We start from the raw sequence: 11,421 nt of genomic DNA, 5'->3' as shown, positions 1-11,421 counted from the left end.
ATCCACTGCAATTGTATTCGTCAGACATACTCGTCAGCCGACAATGGGGAGAGTGTCCAAGTAATGTGTGTAACGCTCACGGCCATATGTCGGTGGACTGACGCACGCAGGGAAGTCATCAAGTTTCAATCATCTCCAGAATGAAAAGTTGTTGACCTTTTCATGTTAGAAGGTCCTGACATGCACGAGAATACCCTCACCATAATACAGCTCCACGCCACCTGAGTAGCCAAAGCAAAATGGCACAGGTCATTTGCAGACCGGTCATATGGTTTTAATTGTCATCTCGAGAAAACTAATTTACAGAGCTGTTTTTTTTTTTCTTTTTTACACGTCTGCAGTACAAGTATACTCGGAAATCTGCACGCCACAGAACAATACCACGTCGCCACAGAAGCCAACACCAAATGCCACAGCCCCTTCATACTGTGGACCTCTTATTAATTAATTTTCGTAATTTGAAGTGTAACAGAGCTCCAAAAAGTTTTGATGAGTGTTGTAACATCACTGGCACGTGGAGCGATAACTCTATTCCTACACTAGCTGAGTACGCAGCATCTATTTCTATTTTCAGTCAGTTTATCTCCTCTTACCTCATCTCTCTGTCCATCTGCACCATCCCCCATTGCCTGTATATCTCCTCCTGCCCCTCTCACTGTCCACCCCCCTCTCCCCTCCCCCTGACAATCTGCATCTTCCCATCTGATCCTTTTCACTCTGTTCATCTCCACCTCTTTTTGTCAGTCCTCTCCTCCCCACCTCACTGTACGTCTCCTCATCCGTCTCACTCTGTACGTCTCCTCTCTTTCCCTGTGTCCATCTCCTCTGTTCCTCTCTCTCTCTCTCTCTCTCTCTGTCGATGCCTTCTTCCTCCCTTTCTCTGTCCATATCCTCTCCCGTGTCTATTGATGTCTTCCAGCCCCCTCTCCTTGCATATCGCCCCCTCCCCTTGTCTGTCCATCTCCTCCTCTTTCCTTTCTCCGTCCACTTCCTCCTCTCCCCTCTCTCTGAGCATTTCCCTCTCCCCTGTATCTCTCCATCTAACGCTCCTGTCTGTACCCATCTCCTTCTTCCCATCACTGTCCATCATCTCGTCCTCCGTTCTCTCTCCACGTGATCACACTCATCCCAATACGAGGCTTGTGGTTCCTACCCCTAAAGCCTTTCTCTCCATATTGTAACTATCTATCTATCTACCAAATTTCATTGAAATCGTCCCAGGGGTTGAGCATTAGCTCTCTACAGATGATTTCACCCGCAGACTCACATATTAAACACATTTAATACCTAACTAACAAATATCACTGGTATTTGTACACATAATTCACCTGTACCCCTGTGGAATTTTGCCCAGCAGTTTCATTTTCATGCAGCTCAATGTTTATGACATCGCGTTTCCAGAACAATGTGCTGTACAATATTATAATATTGCAGGTACATCCAGTGGTATATGTGGCTACTATCTGCGAAATGAGTTGCGAAAAGAGTTAATAGTAAAGAAGTAATAAATTAAAACATCGTGGATGATACAGCAGTCTCTCACGTATTTCACTGTTTGCGAAGTTATATCTCCTGTGTTATTAATATTAGATTTATATATTTTCCTAGTCACATTCAGCGACATTTTTGGATACCGTCTGAATAATGTGTTGCGAATAGAGTTAGTAGTAAAGAAGTAATAAATTAAAACGTCATGCATGATGCGGCAGTTCTTCTGGCATTTTAGTTCAAAATGGTTCAAATGGCTCTGAGCACTATGGGACTTAGCATCTGAGGTCATCAGTCCCCTAGAACTTAGAAATACTTAAACCTAACTAACCTAAGGACATCACACAACACCCAGTCATCACGTGGCAGAGAAAATCCCTGACCCCGCCGGGAATCGAACCCGGGAACCCGGGCGCGGGAAGTGAGAACGCTACCTCACGACCACGAGCTGCGGACGGCAGTTTAGTGTTTAAGACAACATGTCTCCTGAACTACTATGATATATTTTGGTATGTGCATTCAGTGGCAGATCGGGATATTGTCTGTGAAACGTGTTGCAAATAGAGTTGTTAGCAAGGAAACAATATATTTAAATGTCTTGCATGATGCGGTAGTTTTACACGCGCCCAGTGTTTATAAGATCGTATGTCCTGTAGTAAGAATCGTACAATCATATAGTTCTTCTCGTACCTTCAGTGGTGTATTTGAATCACCATTTTGTTGGATTTTGTTAGCTAGAGAAAGTTTCGTAAAGGTTCGAAATTATGTGTAAATTTTGCTGCATGTCTCTAGGAGCTCCCATTCTCAAATAATGTATCACCTTTTTTTGTCATCAGTCTTCTGACTGGTTGGATGTGGCCCGCCACGAATTCCTCTCCTGTGATAACCTCTACATCTCAGAGTAGCACTTGCAACCTACGTCCTCAATTATTTGCTGGATGTATTTCAGTCTCTGTCTTCCTCTACAGTTTTTGCTCTCTATAGCTCCCTCTAGTACCATGGAAGTCATTCCCTCATGTCTTAACAGATGTCCTATCATCTGCTCCCTTCTCCTTATCAGTGCTTTCCAAATATCCCTTTCCTCTCTGATTCTGCGTAGAGCTTCTTCGCTCCTTATCTTATCAGTCCACCTAATTTTCTACATTCGTCTGTAGCACCATATCTCAAATGCTGTGATTCTCTTCTGTTCCGTTTTACCCACAGTCCATGTTTCACTACCATACAACGCTGGCCTCCAGACGTACATTCTCAGAAGATTCTTCCTGAAATTAAGGCCGATATTTGATATTAGTAGACTATTCTCGGCCAGAAATGCGGTTTTTTCCATAGCTAGTCTGATTTTGATGTCCTCCTTGCTCCTTCCGTCATTGGTTATTTTACTGCCTAGGTAGCAGAATTCCTTAACTGCATCTACTTCGTGACCATCAATCCTGATGTATAAGTTTCTCGCTGTTCTCATTTCCACTACTTCTCTTTGCCTTCGTCTTTCTTCGATTTACTCTCAATGCATATTCTGTACTCATTAGACTGTTCATTCCGTTCAGCAGGCCATGTAATTCTTCTTCAACTTCACACAGGATAGCAATGTCAGCGAATCGTATCATTGATATTCTTTCACCTTGAATTCCACTCCTGAATTTTTGTTTTATTTCCAACATTGCTATTTCGATGTACAGATAGAACGGTAGGGGAGAAAGACACATCCTTGTCTTACACCCTTTTTAATACAGGCACTTCATTCTTGGTCGTCCACTCTAATGAATCCCTCTTGGCTGTTGTACATATTGTGTATGACGCATCTCTCCCTATAGCTTACCCTATTTCTCTCAGAATTTCGAACATCTTTCACAATTTTACATTGTCGAACGCTTTCTCCAGGTCGACAAATCCTATGAACGTGTCTCGATTTTTCTTTAGTCTTCCTTCCATTATCAACCGCAACGTCAGAATTGCCTCTCTCGTCCCTTTACCTTTCCCCGAGCCAAACTGATCGTCACCTAGCGCATCCTCAGTTTTCTTTTCCATTCATCTGTATATTATTCTTGTCAGCACCTTGGATGCATGAGCTATTAAGCTGATCGTGCGATAATTCTCGCACTTGTCAGCTCTTGCCGTCTTCGGAATGGTGTGGGTGATGCTTTTCCGAAAGTCAGATGGTTTGTCGCCATACTCATACATTCTACACGCCAACGTGGATAGTCGTTTTGTTACCATTTCCCTTAATGATTTTAGAAATTCTGATGGAATGTTATCTACCCCTTCTGCCTTATTTGACCTTAAGCCCTCCAAAGCTCTTTTAAATTCTGATTCTAACACTTTAATTTGTAAATAATAGATTTCAGCTATCAGTCATCCTTTGGAACATTTACACTGTGTGCAAAGCCAGACCAATAGGTATTACATGCATTGACCAAAAAAGGACAGTGCACTGGGAATGGCTAGTTGTCAGCCGAAATCTAGACCACTGCTAGCTGAAATCTGTTATTTACAAATCAAAATAACGGTCGCTGCGAGCAACAGCCGCTGAATGGAGGGTAACCTAATACTTAATCTCGTATCTCTTCTAAATAGACTCTTGTTTCTTCTTCGATCACATTAGACAAATCTTCCCCCTCATAGAGGCATTCAATGGGTTACTAAAATATGGATATTCTCGTGTCGCTGGCTACACAGCTTTTTCGCCTCCATCAACACCACTTTGACAGGTGGGAGGTTCTTATAACCACAGTGATCCTTTGCAGCTCGTAAATGATATGTATACCAGGTTTGATGGAAATTGGGCCAGTTGTTAGGAGGAGATGTGTAACGTTCATACATACACATATACACACTTTTTAGAATTTGCGTGGGTATCATATCTGAGTGCAGCAAAGATACAGTAGCTGCTACAACACGCTATAATAATCGTGGGAAACTGAGCAAACTCAGTCGGCTTGTGTTCTGCCTGGCTGCTGCAATAAAAGATAGAGAGATTACCGTCTGGACTACGCACCAAATATTATTTTCGTTTATTAACTACTGCTAAGTTAACATTCGGTCTTGCCTGTAATAGTATGGGAGAACCTTTCCATACTACACTATCATTATGTAACCAATACATCATTTTATTGTAAACTTTCAAAATACATTTCAATAACTCGAAAGACTTATATCACTTCGTATATCATCGGCTTCCGGCCGAATGACCGACTAATGCGAAACAAATCGGTGTGAACATGTGGAATGATCGATTCTACTGCCGGATGTTTGTGTCGCTCTGGCACAATATTTCGGCCATGTAACTCGTTGCCTTCTTCAGGTGCTACCTGAGACTGCCGTATTGGAGGATCTTGTCCAGTATTTGTGCTCAGAGGGCGCTGAGTGCCCTCTCTGCCGTCCGCGCCCGCCTGGCGCTGCCTGTAATGTGTTCTCTCTTCCCCGGTGCTCCCTCGGATGTCCGCGCCCGACTTGGTCGCCATTTGTGGCAGCTGTCTGAGGCCCGTCCTGTGTGGGGAGTTCCGTTCGCGGTCCGCGCCCGCTTGTTTTTTTTTTTTGTTTTTTTTGTTTTTTTTTCCTTCTCAAATGAAGAAGGGCGGGCTGTTATAGAGCGTGCGTTGAGCTCTTTTCAGCCATGGGGTTAAAGTTGTTCTGTTTTGGCACTGTTTATTTTTTGCTGGGGTACAAGGAAGGGGTGGAATTTCTCCCAATTGGGAATTTATTTGCAGGAGTTTGTAGGGGACAGTTCCGGTATTTACCTTAGCGGCCAAGGAAAACCTGCAAAACCCGGCCAGAACTGCTTGTTATGGCTCTCCTTCTCTTTATTTACCGAGTTGCCAGCGTCGTTGGCGCTGACGTTCACGGTGGGCAAGGGCGGCTTCGCGTTGCCTTTCGCGTTCCGCCTCTTGCTCTCTTCTGTATTTTTCTTCTCGCACATAGCTTCTTATGAGCTCCTTGCTTACCAAGTAGCTCGTTTGGTGCTCACTGCGGTCGTCAATGTCCGGGTTGGTGACGTCCAGGATCTCTCTGTCCACAAGGTAGTGGCTGTGATTCACAAACTCCTTGGTTTGGACACACGAGTCCTGACGTGCTCCCTTGCCTTCTAATGTGGCCTGTGTGGCCCGACTTATCGTCATCTTCTTCGGCCAGGCCGTTTGTGTGGCCTGGTCGTCTTTATGCAGCTCATCCGTCTGCAGCGCCTGCGTCTCCTTGGTGGTATCGCGGCGGAGGGATTCACGGAGGGTGAGGCAGGCGGCCTCCATCTGTGCATGGAGAACCATGCGGAATCGTGTTTCCGCCTCCTGGAGGGCCGACTCGATGTCGGGACCAGCTGTCGCCGCCGTCTTCCCACTCGCTGCCCCCCTCCACCGCCCTTGCCACAGGCGGCGGGGGAAGGCGGCCGCACGTGAGCGGTGGCCGTCGTCGAATCTACTCCGGGTGCCGTTGTTCCCGCGGCGTTGCCTCCTCCTCTCGCTGTTTCCACTGTCCCTCCGTTGCTCGCCGCGGCTGCAGAACGTTGTCGTCTCCTTCTCCTGCGGCGTCGCCTCTTTGCCTGGGGCGCCGTCTCCTTTGCAGTGGCGGGATTTCGGCCGTTGAAGGCCTGACATCCGCGCCAGTTGGCGACGTGCTCACCGCCGCAGCGGGCGCACGTCGGTTTGACGTCTTTGGTGCTGGTACAGGTGCGGGTGTCATGGTGACGTCCGCACTTGACGCACCTGGCGGCGTTGCGGCAGTGCTTTGCCACATGTCCTTCCTCCTGGCACTTGAAGCACTGTGGCTTCGTGTCCAGGTGGGGGGGGGGGGGGGGGGGGGGGGAGAGTCTCCGGCTGCACGTGGAAGCCCAAGAGCTTCCGGATGTCGAGAATGTCCCCGCCGTTGTCCGCCGCTGGTGTGGCGACAATAAACAGAGGCGGTTTCTTCCTATTGGTTTTGTTGTGCAACCTGACGGTTGCCTCAACAAAACCTTGGCGCCGCAGTCCTTCTTTCACCGCTCGCTCCGTGAGGATCCAAGGTAGTCCCCTCAGGAGCGCCTTGGTGACTTCTTTGCGACGAGTCTTTTGACCCATCGCACCTCTTTCCGGGGCGTCCACTGTGTGAGCGGCCACAAGGGCCTTCAGGGCCCTGTAGTCGTTCCAGTCAGCGGCCTGGAGCTTGATGGTGGCGTCGGAGTCGACGGACTCAACGACGACCTCCTTGTCGCAGCTCTGCCCCATCTCATCATAGAGATCCACCCACTCGACCTCCCTGCACTTGATGTACAGGGCGGGAGCGGGGGAAACTGCTTCTTCTGTCGCCGAGTTGCCGCCTCTCGCGACATCACGTCCCACGCTGCTCATCTTTACCATACTGCGCGCTAGGGTTTGACAATTTGCTTTTTTGCCGTTAAAACAGCAGCACGACAATTTGCCACCCGCGCGCAGTACGATCTCCTCGCTTACTCTCCCGCAGTAGCAGGCGCCCGCCTGGTGCTGCTCCTGAGGTTTTGGCCCTTCCCTGGTGCTCCCACGGACGTCTGCGCCCGGCTTGTCCACCATCTGTGGTCGTGGCAGTTGTCTGGGGCCGGACCCGCGTTTGGCATTCCATTCGTGGCCCGCTAGGCGCTGCTCCTGAGGTGTTGGCACTTCCCTGGTGCTCCCACACTGACTTATACCTTCAAGCCAGTAGCTGCCACCATCCGGAACAGAAGGATGGAGTCTTGATAACATTAGTTCACGGGGCTCGGGCTCTGTCGGATCAGAAAGTCTGGCCAGAGTGATAGAACATCTACAGCTGGTATTCAGCAGAAGTGGATACTCCTCCACAGACATCCAAAGGGCACTTCGTGCTACCAGCCAACCACAGGGTACAGAAGAGGAGCCAGAGGATGCGAAGAAGGTGGCATACCTGCCATATGCTGGACCTGTTTCTGCAAAGATCACCAGAATTCTCACAAAATACGATATAAGGAGTATCTTCTGTCCACCCTCCAAAATTGGGACAATGCTAGGGAGTGTGAAGAACGACCTGGGGCTATGTAAACCAGACATTTACAACATCCCGTGCCAGTGTGGAAAATCATACATTGGCCAGACAACCAGGATGGTGTATGTCAGGTGCAAAGAACACCAGAGGCACACCAGACTCGGACAGGCAACCAAATCAGCCATAGCAGAGAACTGCCTGGAGTTTGGTCACTCGATAGACTACAACAACACCAAAATTGTGACACAGACGCCAAGAGTTTGGGACAGTGTCATAAAGGAGGCCATCGAGATCAAGGTCACAGACAACCTAATAAATCGAGACAGTGATTACCAGCTCAGCTTGGCGTGGAGTCCGGCTCTGGACCTTATCAGGGCCCAACGAAAGGAACCAAGTAGTAACACCGCAGCAGGAGCTGCGCCCGGCGGGCGCGGACCGCGAACGCAACTCCCGACGCAGGACGGGCCTCTGACAGCCGCCACGACCGCAGACGATGGACGAGCCGAGCGCGGATGACCGTCAGAGCACCAGGGAAGAGGGGTTGCAGGTGATGACGTGTTGTTAGCGAAAGCACTAGCGTAGTCGTCTGCTGCCGTAGTCCATTAATCCTAAATTTCGCCGCACTGTCCTAATGGATACGTTTGTCGCACTTCCCACATTGATTTATGAGGATATTTGACACGCAGTGTTGCTTGTATGTTAGCACTGATAACTCTACACAAACGCTGATGCTCTCGGTCTTTAAATGAAGGCCGTAAGCCCCTGCATTATCCATGGTGACAGGTAATGCCTGAAATTTGATAGCGGGCCGGGGTGGCCGAGCGGTTCTAGGCGCTACAGTCCGGAACCGCGAGACCACTACGGTCGCAGGTTCGAATCCTGCCTTGGGCATGGATGTGTGTGATGTCCTCCAGTTAGTTAGGTTTAAGTAGTTCTAAGTTCTAGGGGACTGATGACCTCAGAAGTTAAGTCCCATAGTGCTCAGAGACATTTGAACCATTTTTGAAATATGATATTCTCGGTACACTCTTGACACTGTGGACCACGTAATACTGAATTCTCTAACGATTACCTAAATGGAAAGTTCCATGCATCTAGCTCTAACTACCATTCTACATTCAGCATCTGTTAGTTCCCATCGTGCGGCCATAATCACGTCGGAAATCGTTTCATATGAATCAGCTGTGCACAAATGACACGTATGCCTAATGCACTGTCCTTTCACGCCATGCCTACAACTTAGAACTACTTAAACCTAACTAACCTAACGACATCACACACATCCATCCCCGAGGCAGGATTCGAAGTAGTGGGACAAGGTTCGTGCGAGGCCACTATGCATTGTTGCCAAATTTATTCAAGATGGCGACGATGACACCATCCAAGATGGCGGCATGTAGACTTGGCAAGATCCAATATGGCGGCTTTTGGCAGGAAAATTGGCCAATTGTGCTATTGAGTCGTTAAATGAAAAACTTAGTTATAGTTCTACTGCGATGTACAGATTATAGTTGTGTTGTCCAGATGGAAAGTCAGTTTTGCAAAATAGTAGTGGTACTGACGAATTACAAGTACATTAAGGTTATACCATTTCAAGCAATAATTACAGGCTGTCTAAGGGAATATTGTGTGGTCTGAAGGAAATTATCAGTCTCCGAGGTAATACGTATTTTTGTGGAGATTTTCTTTTTACCATCAGTTGTGCAATAATAAAGGTTTGTTTGTTCAGTAGTGTTATTTATGAAGTGTGACTGTGGAGTGTTTCTCGTGTCAGGATTGATTAATGAAACAGCACAGTGAATATTTACTGTTGAAACTTCCTGGCAGATTAAAACCGTGTGCCCGACCGAGACTCGAATTCGGGACCTTTGCCTTTCGCGAGCAAGTGCTCTACCATCTGAGCTACCGAAACACGACTCACTCCCGGTCCTCACAGCTTTACTTCTGCCACTATCTCGTCTCCTACCTTCCAAACTTTACATTTAATGACTCATGACTGTTATTGCTGTGTGTAAAAATGACGGTGGTGAAAGCTGTATACTTGTTTCGCTAACCTGTGCTTCGCTTCCAAAAATCTGGTATTAGAAAATGTTTACTGAGAGTACAATTTATTATTATTATTTTGTGGACAGTTTAGCGTCATGATTAGGACTGTAAGTAAAATTGCGCAGATATTTTTTTTAAACGAACAGAGTTTAGTGTTGAAACAGCGGTATATTCTATGTGATGTGACGCACTGCTTTTTGCCGGAATTGCATATGGCTGTTCTGCAGTGTATTGCTGTCAATAATGCCATCACCCGCCGGCGTCGCGACTCACTGATGCGTGTTACTTCCGCGGCGCTGATTCTTGGCAGGGTCACACTGTCTCACTTTAGCCGTCTCTATGTGTCGTGGCAGGGTTAGCCTACTTGCATTTTGCGAGTGTTGACTGTGTAGGTGTCTGTTATTGTTTTGATAACGTCCCCATTTTGATGACTGTATAACTTCTGATTTGCCATGAGTTCTGTGGGCTTGATCTATCAGAATAGTATCCACTAGAATACGAGTTACGCCTGCAGATGTTCCGATTACTGTCATATATCTGTGCTCGTTTTAACAGCGTCTGTTTTGTCGATTTCCGTGATCATGATAATAACTACGGAAATGGCTTCCGTCACGACAGTTGTTTTTGTTTTTCTAGCGTGAAGCATACATACGAAGCCTGTTTTGACGTCTTTAAAGTTTCTGTGATGATTAATTTTGAGAGACCGTTCGTCATGTCTATGAACTAACGGCGGAAATGAATATCGCGAGTCGCGATGTCAGTCGTCATATTTTCGAGTTCTAGTTCCAGTTCTTGCAACAAACCTTGGAAAACACCAAGGTAGTCTTTGTATCTTCCTGGCAATAACGACGTGACGCAAATCTGACGCCAGTTCTGTTAAGCAAATGCGTGTCTACTCAGATGGGCTTGTGAAGGTTTGTGAGATATCGTTCCCGATGTAACATATCCTCAAAATGCCTGACTGGGCTAGAAAACTCGGAATGATCAGAAATTTTTATCGTTGTAGCTTGCGACCATTATCTAGATAAGAAAGTGAGGTTAAAATTAACTGACTACAGACCGTATTCTCATGGCTGGTTCGCTTTCGAGATATCCACACATGAATTCCAGTTTGCGGCGTAAGTGCCAGATTCGTCGTAGTGAAAACAAAATCCCATCTAACAAGGCTTGGGGATACATGTCGTTGCTGAAGTTTCGAGAAATTTAGAATTTTCGAGCAGTGAGAAAGTGTTTGTAATTGATTTTGTCGTTCTGGTGAGGGTTGGAATGATCTCTGTTGCACTTGACGAACGGCTCACCGTTGTGCCTCCTGTCTTGTCGAAAAGTATTTTTCCCTTGGAAAGTAACAAAGACGCCAGAAATTGTTAGTTTCATCACGAGTTTCAGCTCGTGGTTGAGTGTGAACACGTGAAATCATTAATGTCGTCATTACTGTATAGTTTGAGTTCGATATGTGTCAACTGTTTTCGTATGATATTTATGTCCCTTTTCTGTTGTTTATTGACGTCAGTCTAGCTTTTTGTGAAATTCTTCAGTGTCCAATATTCTGTGTTGTGTCCGAAAAATCTTCGACTTTCTTTGTTAATGTACACAGTTGTTCCTTTCGTTCGTCAGAGATCTGTTTTAATCCACCAACTTGCTCACTAATTGTTTCAACAGTGGTATTAAGGTGGACATGACGTTCTGTCATTGCGAGACTGTAGTACGGCGGTATTATTATTGCGAGATTCTCTTCTTTGTCGTTCTGTTGTGTAGTTTTTAAATTATTCTGTTCAGTTTCTGCGTAGCCTTGCCTCTAATAATAGATTGTAACTCACCTCTTATCTCTTGTTGGGTTAGTACAGTCAGATTTTGCTGTTTTCCCTCAAGTTTCCGAATGTGATATGTGAGTTCATTTCTTGTATTCTTGATATTTTTACTCACTTCTCCTCGTGATTTTGTATTTTGTTC

This window comes from Schistocerca piceifrons, chromosome 8, assembly GCF_021461385.2.
Source record: "Schistocerca piceifrons isolate TAMUIC-IGC-003096 chromosome 8, iqSchPice1.1, whole genome shotgun sequence".
Classification (NCBI taxonomy): domain Eukaryota; kingdom Metazoa; phylum Arthropoda; class Insecta; order Orthoptera; family Acrididae; genus Schistocerca; species Schistocerca piceifrons.
This window is presented reverse-complemented; position numbering follows the sequence as displayed.